Consider the following 13,725-nt stretch of genomic DNA (forward strand, 5'->3'; position numbering starts at 1 on the left):
TTCTTAATTAAGTACAAAAAAAAAAATCTCAAAGTACAGTTTGGCCCCCTTCATTCCCCTAGGGAGTTCTAAGTCTGTGGGTTAAGTGGGTGAGAAAGGGAAAAGGGTGGGAAGATGAAGCAGAAATAAGCTTTGGTGCAGTAATTAACCATATAAAGAAATTACTTTAAAAAATTATATAACTTGAGAATGGAACTTGAAAAGAATAGGAATGTAGAAATGAGGAAAAATGCTGTGAATAATATTGCTATGTTCTTAGTTTTTAATTAAATTATTAAAACATGCAATATGACATGCAAAATCAAATTTTCTTAAACTTTCTTAAATTTAAAATAATAAAATTTTCTGAAAAATAAAAAGCACAAAGACCCAGCAGTAAAATGAACAAGGGCATGGACAGTCTGTTTATGGAAAATTACATACACTTTTTTTTTTTGGGGGGGGGGGAGGGGGTGGTACCAGGGATTGGACTCAGGACTACTGAGTCACATCCCCAGCCCATTTTTGTATTTAACTTAGAGACAGGGTCTCACTGAGGTGCTTAGCACCTTGCTTGGAGTCTTGCTGTTGCTGAGGCTGGCTTTGAACTTGCAATCCTCCTGTCTCAGCCTCCCAAGCTGCTGGAATTACAGGCATGTGTCACGTGCCTGAATGGAAAATTACACATAATTTTAAACATTTTCAAGATGCTAGGCTTTACTCATAGACATGTTGTAATTGGAGCTACATAAAGATACATAAAGGACTGGGGTTATGGCTCAGTGGTAGAGCGCTTGCCTAGCACATGTGAGGGTTCAATCCTTAGCACCGGGTCAAAATACATAAATAAAGGTATTAAAAAAATCTTTAAAAAAGATATTTCTCCTAACAGGAGCCAGACCCTCTTATGGTGAATGAAGCTATCAGTTCTCAGGTCTTACTTGTATAGTTTCAGTCCCTTTCCCTTTATTCTCTCTTCTTAAATATGGACAATCAAGTTTTATCAGATGAGGAAAGGTAAACCTCTTTTTTCCTCATGAGAAATCACTAGAGAGAAAACAACCAGGAAGAAACATGACCCAAACAGGGAGAAGAGAACTTAAAAAAGAGAGACAGACAGATAAGGTAAATTAAGTTTGTAAACAGAAACAGGATTCTATAAAAAAGAAGGAAAGGAGTTGTTGAAAATAATTTGATTGAATAATAGGGGATCTATCAGAAGATAGAGCTAAAGAATTTTTTTCAGAAGGTCCAATAAATAGGAAACTTGAGGAGTGAATAGTTATACAATGTGTAAATATAGCTGATTAAATATTTACAAATAAATTAAAAGTGTGGTACATAAAATATTTTTTATGATCAAGCTTCACTCTTTCATTGAGAAATTAAATGGTAATTTTCTTAATTGCACCAGCATGTCTATAGTATAAATTCCTGAAGGGTACACCTCAGTCTCCCCTTCCCTTTGGGGGCTGAACCCTGCCCCCAATATGCTCACATATGCTAGGCAAGGACTCTTATCACTGAGCTATACCCAGTCCCTAAACATGGAATTTAAATAAATGAAAGGGTGAAAAGTAAGTCTTAATGGTGCCAAATTGTGCTGAACAAAAATTCGGTCAGTTAGTTTCATCTGTTGCTTGTTGGGTTATCTCTGCCACTTCTGACTAAAATTGATAAGCACTTTCCAATCTCATACATGATTTACTTGGAGTTTTAAAATAGGTTGAATGTTATTCATGTGTCTATTAGGCTTGTGTTTCCACTCCTTTGTGCAAATGTTGGGTTTAATCTTTCCCAATGATTTGTTAGTGCCCATTAGTTATGTAGGGATCAGTGCCCCTTCATGTGTGCAAGTATTTGTCCCTTAGTTTGCCTTTTGGGTTTTCCTTCCTACCTTTAAATCTTTCAGATGTTTAATTTATTTATTTATCCTCCCCCACTTCTTTCATCAAGGTGTGGCTTGTACAATTTGTATCTGATTTAAGACTCTTCCTAAACCAAGATTATAGAAATATTCTCATTTCATCCTCTAATATTTGTTTATTTTTATGGTTTTCTGCATTTAAAGTTTTCATCTGTTTGAACCCTCACCTCGGACCCCACCCCAGCCAGGTGGTGGGAATTGAACCCTGGGGCACTTTATCCTTGATACATTCCATTCCTTTCTATTTTTTTTTTTATTTTGAAACAGTCACACTGAGTTACCCAGGCTGGCCTTGTACTTGGGATCCTCCTGCCTCAACCTTTTCAGTAGCTGGGATTTAGGCCTACACCACCAAACCTGACTTATACTTTTTTTGTTGTAAGGATTTGGTAGAGATAGACTTCATTTCCAGTAATAGCTAACCAGTTTTCCTAAAATATCATTTTGACTAATGATTTCTTTTTCTTAATTTGAAGAAGAAATCAGATTCATTACATATTAAATTCCCTGTGATTTTGGTTTATTTCTGGAATCTATTTTGTTATTTAGATCTTCAGGTCCATATTATACTATGTTAGTTATTATAGTTGTAGAACTGTTTTTCATTTATATCATCTTGTTTTCAAAATTTATTTTTGTCAATTTTGGACAAATAGGTAAATAGCTGCCATTGTCCCTTTTCACTTGGAAGCTCAGTACCAATTTTGTTTGAAAAAAAATTTTTTAATGTCAAAATCTTTTCTTTTTTTTTTTTGAGAGAGAGAGGGAGGGAGAGAATATTTTTTAATATTTATTTTTCAGTTTTCGTTGGACACAACATCTTTATTTTTATGTGGTGCTGAAGATCGAACCCAGCGCCCCGCGCATGCCAGGTGAGCGCGTTACCGCTTGAGTCACATCCCCAGCCCTCAAAATCTTTTCTATTTGGAAGCTTTTAGGATTTGGAGTTCTGAAGTGCTTTTTTTTTTTTTTTTTTTTTGTGTGTGTGTGTGTGTGTGTGTGTGTGTGTGTGTGATGTCTACCCTTCTTATAAATAATATCCTTTTCTATTTTTTATGTTCTCTGTTTCTGGAAATTCTGGTAATGGGATGTTAAGACTTGTTATTATACATGTTGGAAGTTAAACTCCACAAAGAGGAGAGTAGTAGAAGGTAAGGTAGCTAAGGGACAAGCTGTATGGCATTGCCAGGTTCTGCAGGGCCTTACAGACCATTATAAGGATGTCATAACCGGTATCTTTTGTTTTGTCGTACGTGACTTTTAAAATTGTAGTATTTCTGTTTTTCACCTTATTAACTTTATGTATGTATGTATGTATGTATGTACGTACGTACGTACGTACTGGGGATTGAACTCAGGGGCACTCAACCACTGAGCCACATCCTCAGCCCTATTTTGTATCTTATTTAGAGATAGGGTCTCACTGACTTGTTTAGTGCCTCCATATTGCTGAGACTGGTTTTGAACTCGAAATCCTCCTGCCTCAGCCTTAGCTGCTGGGATTACAGGCGTGAGCTACTGTATCTGGCTTACTACATTTAATTTTAATTCTTGATCAGTTGAAAGTTTTAGGTTATGAAATGTCCTCCAAATAGAGATTTATTTGTGTACCAAATAAAGATTTTTATATAGGTTGGTTTAAAATTTTTTTTAAAATTGTAGATGGACACAATATCTTTATTTTTATTTATTTTTATGCGGTGCTGAGGATCGAACCCAGGGCCTCACACATGTGAGGCAAATACTTTACCACTGAGCTACAACCCCAGCCCTATAGGTGGTTTTTATAATTATTTATTTTTTAGACAATTATTGATTTTGATTTCCATCTTTGATAATTTAAAGAATGATTACAAAATCATCAAGTTTACCACATTAAGGGAAGTAGTATAATTGCTTCATCGTCAGATTGTGGTCAAGACTATTTTTCCTTTTTGAATTTTTGAGGTGTCCGTGGTCTGAATAGATAATCAATTTTTGTAACTCTTCCGTAGATTTGGTCTCTTCTCATCATATGTCCAGCTGTTTTATCATTTGGTTTATTTGATCTTTCAGGATTGAAATGGTGATTGTCGTCTTTTTAAAAATTTCTATCCAAAGGTTTTTCTTGTATCAAAAAGTTTTGGCCCCAACTACATATTATGAAGATTTTGATATACATAGGCTTATAAACATTGTATCTTTTATGATCTTGATCATTATAAAAAGTGACCTTCTTTATGCCTCCTTTATAAATGTTCTTTCATTTTGAATTCAGTGGATTTTAAAAAGGTGTTTATACTTGCCTGGTATACTTTTGTCTAACCTTTTACTTTTAACTTCTCAAAGTCTCTATTTTAGGTTTATCTCTTGTAGATCTCATGTAGTTGGATCAAGGTTAGTCTTTTGGACCCAATTTGAGATGCTACTAATCATTTACATTAATGTTGTATATTTGGTTTTATTTCTATTATATTAGTCTATTTTTGCTGTTGCTGTTACTTGTCTTTTTGCTTGATTTTCTTTTTCTTCTTTTATTTTATTTTATTTATTTATTTTTTTTTAAAGAGAGAGGAGAGGGAGAGAGAGAGAGAGAGAATTTATTTATTTATTTTTAGTTTTTCGGCGGACACAACATCTTTGTTTGTATGTGGTGCTGAGGATCGAACGCGGGCCGCACGCATGCCAGGCGAGCGCGCTACCACTTGAGCCACATCCCCAGCCCCATCTTTTTCTTCTTTTAAACTACATGGTTTGTTTTATTTTTTCTCTTATTTTGGAAGTTACGTACTGTGTTTCATTGTCTTTTTTTTTTTTTTTTTCCAATCTGCTTGCTGGATATGAGAATAGGCAATCCTGCTTGTTTTCAAGCTCTATATCAATTTCTATCCTTTCAATTTTTTTTTAAACCATACCTTTGTTTTGTTTATTTATTTTTATGTGGTACTGAGGATCGAATCCAGGGCCTTGCACATGTGAGGCGAGCACTCTACCGCTGAGCCACAAACCCAGCCTCATTATTCTTAAGGTATCATTGATTTGTTCTATGGTTAGTTATTTTGTATGCCACTAATACGGTTAAATGTCAAAGAAATTATAATACATCATCAGTTGTAATGTACATGCTGATTTCAGATATATTAAATTGTGAAAAAGTATGTTTTAGAACAGATGAAGAAATAAGGTAGTTTGTAATTCTGTGGTTATAAATCTATAGCTGTAATGTACTTAAATCTTATTATTATTCACAAAATAGATTTTTCAGAAGTGGTTGCATCTCTGTATTGTTACAAGTTCTTTGTTTGAAAATATCTGCCAGTGACTTTCAAAAGTGAAATGATGTTTTGGCTGGTTACAGAATTTTTGAGAAAGGTTTCCCTTAATACTCAGTAGACATTTTTCCTTGTCTTCTGGCATCTAGGATTATTCTAGTGAAGTCTGGGGCCAGCCTGACTGTTTTTTTCCCTTTGTAGGTGACCTACTTCTGCCTGGGTATTGGTAGAATTCTTTCTTTATCCTTGAAGTTCAGTAACTTCATCAGGATATATCTCGGTCTTGGTGTGATTCTCTATTACATTTTCCTGTTACATGGTAAGCCATTTAAACTGTGGACTCAGGGATACTTTCTTATATATATTTTAATATGCTTTTGTTTTTATTTTTCTTCAACAAAAATCAGTTTTATTATTGTTCATCTTCATTTCCTGTCTTCCATTTCATTTAAAAAAATGTTCCTTTGTTCTTTTCTATTGTGGTCTATATAATGCTCTCCATTATCTTTGATTTCATAAATTTGTTTTCATCAATATCAAGTCTCCTGCTTCCTGTATCTAATGTGGTTTTCATTTTGCTATGACTTCAGTACTTCATTCAGTTTTATTTATTTATGTCTGTGAGCTGCCCTTTCAACTTGTCTCATTTACTTCCCTCCTTTTAAAAAAGCCTTTTACTTCTTACAGTAGAAACAGGTAAAACCACATTGTTTTTGAGAAGATGGGTTAAAAACAGTTGCAAAGCAACTACTATCAATATTTATCTCCCAAAAACACAAAACAAGTGATTGGTAAATGGTTTTATCACATGCTATTAGCTGTTGTGTTTTATTAATGGTGTGAGATCTGGAAAAGCCTCTTTTTTTTTTTTTTTCAGGCTTTAAATGTACTTATTTTTGGACAGTTGGATAAACTTCTTTTGTACCTTTTGGAATCTGTTTTTGCCATATGCTTCTGTGTGTGGGAGAGTGTTCAATGACTTTTTCCCTGTTAATCATTGAAAATCTGCTGAGGCTATCTTTTATTCAGTAAGTTACAATGTGGAATAGAGAAAATTCCTGGAAACCATGAATCACAGATTCTTTGCCATCCATGTGTACCACAATGAAAAGATTTTCTTCATGAATTTATGCTGAATGCCGATGTTCTTTGTCTTATTCTGAAGAAATGAAGGTAATCAATGACCCATGATCTTCATTCAGGGTTGAAGGAAATAGTGAAAACTGTGACTGTAAGCAAGTTGTGATTATCGAGAGAGAGACTTTCACTGTGATCTATAAAAAAAAGCTGTAAAACTTCTGTACTTTAAAGTAGCTTACCTGTTTAGGGAACAGGTTCTCCCATGAATTTTTCTTTTCTTTTTTTAAATGATGGCTAGGATACAAGTATTCTTTATGTGAGCCATTATTAGTGTTAACAAGGTTATTTCAATAGTCTTGCTTATTCAGAATGTGCTTATTCCATATTGTGAACAGCTGGAATTTATAGTTCAGAGCTTATCCTCAAAAATTAAAGTTGTTATAAGTATTTCTTTGGGTTCTCAAACTGTTTTGCTTGATTGTCAATAATTTGGCTTCCTAAGGTGGTATGTATTTTCAACTAATCCATTAATTCAACTAATACTTACTATCAGACTACAATAAGTCATGGGATGACATCAGTAAACAAACAAAAATCTAGGCCCTTCCAGAGCTTGCATGTTCTAGTTAAAGTAGGGAAGTTAGACAAAATTAATAATACTATGTGGAAAGTAAAATGGAAAGGGAATAAAATAGGGAGCTTGTAAGGATTTGGGGGTTATAATTTATAATAGGGTGACATTTCAATGAGTAATTGCATTAGATGAGAGAGTGAATAAGCACCAAGGCCCTGAAGTGGGGACTTACTTGAATTTTGGAGGAAGGTGACGAGCCCTTAGCTTAAGCCCAGAATCAGAAAATTGGAGAGAGGTGCTGTTAACTTTGAAGAGCCTTGTGGGCCATCACAGAGAAGAAATACAACACATGATTGGAATTTACATTTTTTACAAGGTTACTTTCACTGCTAGGTTGAGAACAGACTCAATAAGATTTGACAAAGCACTTCAGTGTACACATTTAAATAAACGTCTATAACTGAAATGAAAGCTTTACCAACAATATCCTTATTTTTATTTTTCTCTTAGTAAAATGAAATGCTCGTTAAATCCCAGTAGATCTGTTTCATGACTGCACAACTTATAGTTGAAAAACACTGCCAAATGAGATATAGTCTCTCATTTAACATTAAGAGAACAAATTCTAGAGTTGTGCCTTTAATGGAAAACGAACAAAATGTAACCAAAGAATAAAAAATTAAAAATCAGTTTTCTGTGTATATCTAGCTTTAAAAAGTCAAATAATCAAATACCCATAAATCAAAAGGCCTAATAATAAAGAGCCCCATTCCCCAGAAGCAGCTGCTTTTAAAAAACCTTTTTGGTTCAGATCTCCTGGGGGCTTAACTCCATGCTTCTAAATAATATGCTGATAGTGTTTATTTTTTTGGTTTATCAACTTTAGACATTCTCTGTTGACTTCTTGCTATGACAGATGTTTTCAGTCCCACTTCTCACTACTGACCTTCCTCGTTCGACAGTCACTGACCTGGCGCCTCTCTGGGGTTCTACCCAGAAGATTAGCCTTCGCTGCAGTCCCTCTGTGAGTATTCTGCTCTTCTGCTCCCTCCACTCTGCTTATCAGTTCACATTCTTCCATCTGTCTCCATCTTTCAGAATCATGGGCAAATTAACTAGTATTTTTTTTAAAAGAATTTATAGTTAAAATTGTTTTAAATGTTTTTTAAAAATTTATTTACTTAGGTTTTTAATGGGAAGAAATGGTATACACATGAGCTTATATTAGCACTTTGAACTTGAAGACAAACTAGTAGTGTAGGCCAAAGCTCCCCCTCCTTTTGTTCTTTAAACTACCTACAGTATTTGTTTTTTCAGACTGAAATATATTTACACTATTTTATCTTTTTAAGAAATTGTAAAATTTTCGCATGTTATCAGATACTCTTTCCAAAAAAAAAATTTTTTTTTGTACTGGGAATTGAACTCAGGGGCACTCAACCACTATTTTGTATTTTATCAGAGACAGGGTCTCAGTGAGTTGCTTAGTGCTTGCTAAGTTGCTGAGGCTGGCTTTGAACTCTTTTGATTCTCTTGTCTCAGCCTCCTAAGCCTGCTGGGATTACAGGCGTGTGCCACCTGGCTCAAAGTAATTTAAAATAGATGTATAGCATTCTTATGTCAACTTTTACATTTTTAAAATTATAAATTACTTAAATAACTGCAGATTTTTCCTATGAAAAACAGTTTTGTGTAATAGTTGATTATTTCTCTCAGGATAAATTTTCAGTAGTGGTTATTGTTGAATCAAAGAAGATAAGCATTCTTTGAATTTCTTAATATTACTGATTGCTTTCTAGAAAAGACTTGCTAATTTGATGGAATCAACCGTCATTACAGTAAACTGCCACTTTGTACTATGTTCTTAGCATTATTGAGAACTTTAAAAAAAAGTATTTGATTCTGTTAGGTAAAAAGAAAATAAGAGCTGGATGTGGTGGTTCATGCCTGTTGTCCCAGCGACTTGGGATACTGAGGCATGAGGACTGCAAGTTCAAAGCCAGCCTCAGCAATTTAGCAGGGCCCTAAGCAACTTAGCAAGTCTCTGTCTCAAAAAATAAAAAAGGCTGGGGGATGTCGCTCAGTAGTTAAGTGCCCCTGGGTTCAACCCACAGTATCAGAAAATAAAGAAAAAGAAAGTTTTTAAAGAAAATTACCAAAAGATCTTTACCATTTTGAGTGTTTTAAGGGTTTGTAAGAGCATAATTTGCTTTTTCTTTTTCTCCTTCATCACCTTCTCCTTTTTTGATGGTACCTAGGTATCCAAAGAAGGGACTTGTGCATGCTAGGCAGATACCCTACAACTTAGCTAAATTCCTAGTTCTTGCCTTTTCGTTTTTTTGGAGGGAGATGGGTTTGGACCCTTGACATTATGCTCATGCATGCTAGGCAAGCACTCTGCCACTGAACTGCTTTCTTATTATTGTTTTATTTTGAGATAGGATCTAGATAAATTGAGGAGGCTGGCTTCAGACTTGTGATCCTCTTGTCTCAGTTTCCCAAGTAGTCAGAATTACAGGCGTGTACCATTAGGCTCCAGCTGACTTTCAGTTTTTTTTTTTTTTTTGTGTGTGTGTGTGTGTTACTGGGGATTGAAATCAGGGCACTTAACCACTGAGCTACACCCCAGCCCTTTTTTGTATTTTATTTAGAGACAGGGTCTAGCTGAGTTGCTGAGGCTGGCTTTGAATTCTCTATCGTCCTGCCTTAGCCTCTGGAGCTGTTGGGATCATAGGCATGTGCCACCATGCCTTTTTTCATTTTTTAAGTCTGTTTTTACATGTGGAACTTTTATTTTTTAAATCATCTAATCAATTTGGCTTTCCAGCATTTTATTTTCTTTTTTCTCTCTCCTTTCTTTCCTTTTTCTTCCCTCCTTCCTCCCTCCCTAGGGATTTAACCAAGGGGGCACTTTACCACTGAGTTATAGCCTCAGCCCCATTTTTATTTTTTATTTTGTGTCAGGGTCTCCTTAAATTTCTTTCACTATTCTTTTGCATTTCTCCTTGTTTACTGGGGTGACAGCTTTGGCCACCCTGCTACCTCCTGTGTTTTCTGTAGATGACTTAGAAAGATGGTTCTCATTCCTAAAATTAGATAACACAGTGAATATTTTAAAGATAGCTTTGAATTTGAAGGTGTAGGGGTTATGGAAAAGTTTGTTTGAGAAAGTTGACGGCATCTGCTTTAGAAATTGGCCTTTGGCTTGTTTAGAAAATCCATTATGCCCAGCAGCTCCAGAGGCTTAGGCCTGAGGATCCCAAGTTAAAGACCAGCCTCAGCAACCTGAAGAGACCCTGACTCAAAATAAAAGAGTTAAGGATGTGGCTCAGTGGCAAAGCACACTTGGGTTCAATCCCTGTACTAAAAGACAAAAAGAAAGAAAATCCAAATGATAATTATGATAAATGATAATTTAGATTTTGGATTATTGCAGCCTCTATATGACCAGTCACTTGCCTTATACCATAGAAGGTGCTAAATTATTAGATACCTCAATGAAAGTATTTTATAATGAGTAAAAACGTTGTAGAGATGAGATATAACTCATTGCTTTGGGTAACCTGACCAAACTAGTCTTTCCACTGAAAGGGGTTGAGACTTAAGTTTTCCCCTGATGAGTCGGGAGGAATTTCTCACCTTTGGCATAATCCCATTAGAAACTTCTACTGGTTATAGTTAAGGAGGGGGAGATTAATTTACTTAATGACTAAGGAAACTTTAGTAACATTTAGATTATTTATAAGTAGCAACATATTTAAATGCTTTTTAAAAAAAACCCACACCTTAAAAAAACAAAATGCCTAAATGGCAATATACTAGGCAACATAGTGAAAAAAGTTACACTGGAAAGAAAGAAATTGATTACTCAGATGATTCAATTATTTGAAAAGATCCTTATTTTCAGTGGTCTTTAAAATCCTTAACTGTAAAAATGTTTTGAATATGTAATGTATTATAAAGGTTTTGAATTTTAGAAATAATATCTTTTCCTGAGAGGTTACTTAATGGTAGAAAGAGAATAATCTTACTCTGATTTTACCGGATAGAGTTACTTTTGGTTTTGGTGCGTTTTAGTCCCTTTTAAAATAGTGCATTTTAAAAAAAGTAATATGTATGTTACGCTGCTTGTTTATATAAACATTTCTCATGGTTTTGATGCAGTGTTGTCTTCATTGTCATTTGTAATGCAGCACAAGAAAGAGTCTATCAAAGTGGCAGTCACATTGGTTTCTCATTTAGATTTTTAAAACAAGTTGGCATACTCCTGTAATCCTAGTGATTCTGGAGGCTGACACCAGAGGATCTCAAGTTCAAAACTAGCCTCAGCAATTTAGGAATGCCCTAAGCAATTTAGTGAGACCCTGTCTCAAAATAAAAAGATGTGAGGATGTAGTTCACTGGTAAAGTGCCCCTGGGTTCAGTCCCTCGTAAACCACGCCCCCACCAAAAAAAAAAAAAAAGGTTGAATAAGTCTATAAGCTGTTTCAGGGTTATCTCATGAGTTCTTGGTACCTCACAAATAAATTGTTCTGTATCAGAAGCCAAAGCTTTGATATAGCAGAATGAATAAGGAAGTCAAGAAGCAAGCATGATAGCATCCTATTATCTTATTTCAGCACCTTCACTCTCACAGTCAGGGTGCAGGGCAGAGAATCCATCCCAGAATCTTAGACATTACTGTATCTTTGTTAGTGAAAATACTGTTAATTCATTTGACATTTATTATGTCCACTAAACCACTCAACTCAGGGGAGAGATTTTAGTGTACATAAAGTACTAAAAGTGCTTTTGCAGAAAACTAGCATTCTGGAAAACAAAATAATTGTAAAGGTACATTTGCTTAAAAAGTTGATTTGATCTGGGCATGGTGGTGCACACCTGTAATCCTAGTCACTCAGGAGTCTAAAATAGGAAGATCGCAAGTTTGAGGCCAGCCTCAGCAGTGTAGTGAGACTTTGTCTCAAAATAAAAATTAAAAATGGCTGGGGATGTTGCTCAGTGGTAGTACCCTGGGTTAATCCCTTGTACCACCACCAAAAGAATAAAAAATAAAAAACAAATAAAATAATTTTTTTTTTTTTTAGCTTGGTTTGTTTGGTTCACTTCTTCCCTCCCCCTCCCGGTGTCCCTGCCTCCCTCTCTTCCATTCATCCATAAAACAAGTTTGGTTAATTGTTTTATGCTGGTTCTTGTTCTGGTTCTCAGTGGGGAGAACCAGACTGACCATCATTATTCTAGTCCAGGCTTTGAGTTACCACTTTGTGAAATGATGGCTTGCAACTTTGGTGGAATTTCATATCATTTCCTAAACTAAGAATTTTGTTTTTATGATCCATTTGGAGTTACTTTGTGTGTGTAACATGGGGATTGACAGTGTTAGTGTACTAACACTGTACACAGACAAAAATGGGCCTTTCATCTAGGGAGAAGCTCCACAGAAAGCAAAGGAGAAAGGGTTCCTACAGAAGAAAGAGAAGGGCTTTCTAGGTCATACTAAGGCAAGGAGGGCAAATGTCTCATTGTGTATGTGTGTTTTTGGCTGGTATGCTTGCTGAATACAGTATTGAGAAATTTTATGATTTGTAGTAATGGTGTCATCTTTGGGTGTGGGCCACATCAAAAAGCTTAAGGGTAGGATCAGCTGTTCAAGGGGATAGAAAGACACTTGGTTTCCATCTAGTGTGCTCCACATTTGTCTAATTTACATGTTGTATTCATTCTTTTTGGTTGTAGTAAGATACAATGAAATACATATAACATAAAATTTACTATTTTAAATGTATGGTTCAGTGGCATTAAGTTCATCCACATTTTTGTACAGCTGTCCCACTATTTTTCCAGAACTTTTTCATGATCCTCATGAAACTCTGTACCCATAAAATAATAACTCTCCATCTTCCTCTATCCTCAGTCCCTGGCAACCCCCATTCTATTTCCTATTTTATGAATTTGATTACTGTTGGGTACTTTGTGTAAGTAGAAACATATAATATTTGTCTTTTTGTGTCTTTCTGTTACCTAACTTCATCCATGTTGTAGAATGTATCATATTTCATCCCTTTTAAAATCTGGAATAATATTCCATTGTATGTATATATTATATTTAGTTTATCCATTCATTTGTTAATGGTGCTTGTGTTGTTTCTACATTTTGGCTGCTGTTACTAATGTTGTTGTGAACATAGTTGTACAAATATCTGTTTGAGCCCCTGCTTTTAATTATTTTGGATATATAACCTGATTGGAATTGCACGATCATATGGTAGGTAATTAATTCTGTGTTTAATTTTTTTGAGGATATACTGTACCGCCTTCCACAATTGCTGCAGCATTTTATATTCCCATCATTAGTATATAAGGCTTTCAGTTTCTCTACATTTCGTCAATGCTTGTTAACTTCTGTGTGTGTATGTTTAATAATAATCATCTTAATGGGTGTGAAATGATATCTTATTATGGTTTTGATTTGCCTTTCCCTGATGAGTCTTTTCCTTTTTCTTTTTTGATGCTAGTGATTAAACCTAGGAGCATTCTGCTTCTGAGCTAAGAAATGGGGAAATGTATACAAAAAGAGATAAGATGAAAAGGGTGTTATATTTTGAAGGCAGCTCATAGAGGACTTTGAATACTGTATTAATTACCGAAACTATGTCTAGTAAAGGTTATTCTAGTGGCCATTTGTAGGATGGATTGTTAGGGAAGACACTTGGAGAACAGGCATCAATAGGTGTGGATATAGGGTATAAGGAAGAGATCAGTAGGTGGTGATTGCCAGATTCAAGGTTGGGTGACTGAAGGGAAATAATTGAAAAAGTGAAATTGAGGGGCTGGAGTTGTGGCTCAGTGGCAGAGCACTTGCCTAGCATGCATGAGGCACTGAGTTCGATCCCCAGCACCACATGAAAATAAAC

The 13,725-nt window shown here is 35.2% G+C and overlaps 1 protein-coding gene across 3 annotated transcripts in view; it reads left to right on the top strand.

The window, feature by feature from the left end:
- Positions 1–13,725, top strand: part of Ube2g1 (ubiquitin conjugating enzyme E2 G1) — a 94,966-nt gene that overhangs the window by 32,222 nt on the left and 49,019 nt on the right. Inside the window, exons 1-2 of one of the 3 annotated variants that reach the window (XM_071603978.1) lie at positions 6,088–6,330; positions 7,698–7,835. The exons of the other annotated variants lie outside the window; for them this stretch is intronic. The gene's annotated coding sequence lies outside the window, so the exon portion shown is untranslated. Of the gene's footprint in view, positions 1–6,087; positions 6,331–7,697; positions 7,836–13,725 lie in introns of those variants that run through there. 3 annotated transcript variants of the gene reach the window in all.

This window comes from Marmota flaviventris, chromosome 17 (assembly GCF_047511675.1).
Source record: "Marmota flaviventris isolate mMarFla1 chromosome 17, mMarFla1.hap1, whole genome shotgun sequence".
Lineage (NCBI taxonomy): Eukaryota > Metazoa > Chordata > Mammalia > Rodentia > Sciuridae > Marmota > Marmota flaviventris.